This window comes from Cicer arietinum, chromosome 3 (assembly GCF_000331145.2).
Source record: "Cicer arietinum cultivar CDC Frontier isolate Library 1 chromosome 3, Cicar.CDCFrontier_v2.0, whole genome shotgun sequence".
NCBI lineage: Eukaryota > Viridiplantae > Streptophyta > Magnoliopsida > Fabales > Fabaceae > Cicer > Cicer arietinum.
This window is the reverse complement of record NC_021162.2, coordinates 14931687-14932914: the sequence shown is the minus strand read 5'-3', so window position 1 is coordinate 14932914 and position 1228 is coordinate 14931687.

The following is a 1228-nucleotide window of genomic DNA, read 5'->3' as shown; positions in this document are numbered from 1 at the left end:
TTTTCATTTGGACTTTACATGCGATTTTCATACGACTAAACAAAAATGGGCCAAAATTCGTAATTTTGGACTAGACAAAGACTAGTATTTGCAATTAGACAAGGAACCTGAAACCCGAAACACAATGATAAAGTTAGGAGAACAATGCTATATGGGTCTCTCGGTCCTCGATTTCATCTAGACTTTTCGGGTGATTTTCCTACCACCCGACAAAAACGGACCAAAATCCATATTTTCGGACTACACGATGGCTAGTGTTTGAAATCTGACGCGAAACCAGAATCAAAGTTATAAATTTAGGAGAAGAATGCTAAAAGGGTCTCCCGGTCCTCAATTTCAACTGGACTTTTCGGGCGATTTTCGTACCAACCGACAAAAACGAACCAAAATACGTATTTTCGGACCAAATGGTGGCTAGTATTTGAAAACTGACACGGAACCCAAATCACAGTAATAAATTTAGGAGAAGAATCCTATAAGGGTCTCCAAGTTGCAATTTCATCTAGACTTTTTGGCCGATTTTTGTACCACAAGACATAAATGGACATAAATCCTTATTTTTGGACCAGATGCTAGCTAGTGTCTGAAATCTGACGCGAAACTCGAAAATAAGTTATAAATTTAAGAGAAAAAATACTATAAGGGTCTCCAGGTCTTCGATTTCATATGGACTTTTTAGGCGATTTTGGTACCACACGACAAAAATTAACCGAAATCCGTATTTTCGGAGCAAACGATAGCTAGTGTTTGTAATCTAACGTGGAACCTGAAACACAATTTTAAAGTTAGGAAAATATTTCTATAAGGGTCTCCTAGTCCTCGATATAATCTGAACTTTTTGGGAGATTTTCGTATTATCCGACAAAAATGGACTGAAATCCGTATTTTTGGACCACACGATGGTTAGTGTTTAAAATATGATGTGGAACCCGAGACAATGTTATAAAATTAGTAGAAGAATGCAATAAGGGTCTCCCGGTCCTCGATTTTATTTGGACTTTTCGGGCGATTTTCGTACCACAAGACAAAAATGGACTGAAATCTGTATCTTGGGCCCAGATGATAGGTTGTGTTTGAAATCTAACGCAGAACCCCAAACACATTTATCAATTTAGTAGAAGAATGCTATAATGGTCTCTCGATCCTTGATTTTATCTGGGCTTTTCGTTCGATTTTCGTACCACCCTACAAAAAGGGACCGAAATATGTATTTTCGAACTAGAAAAGG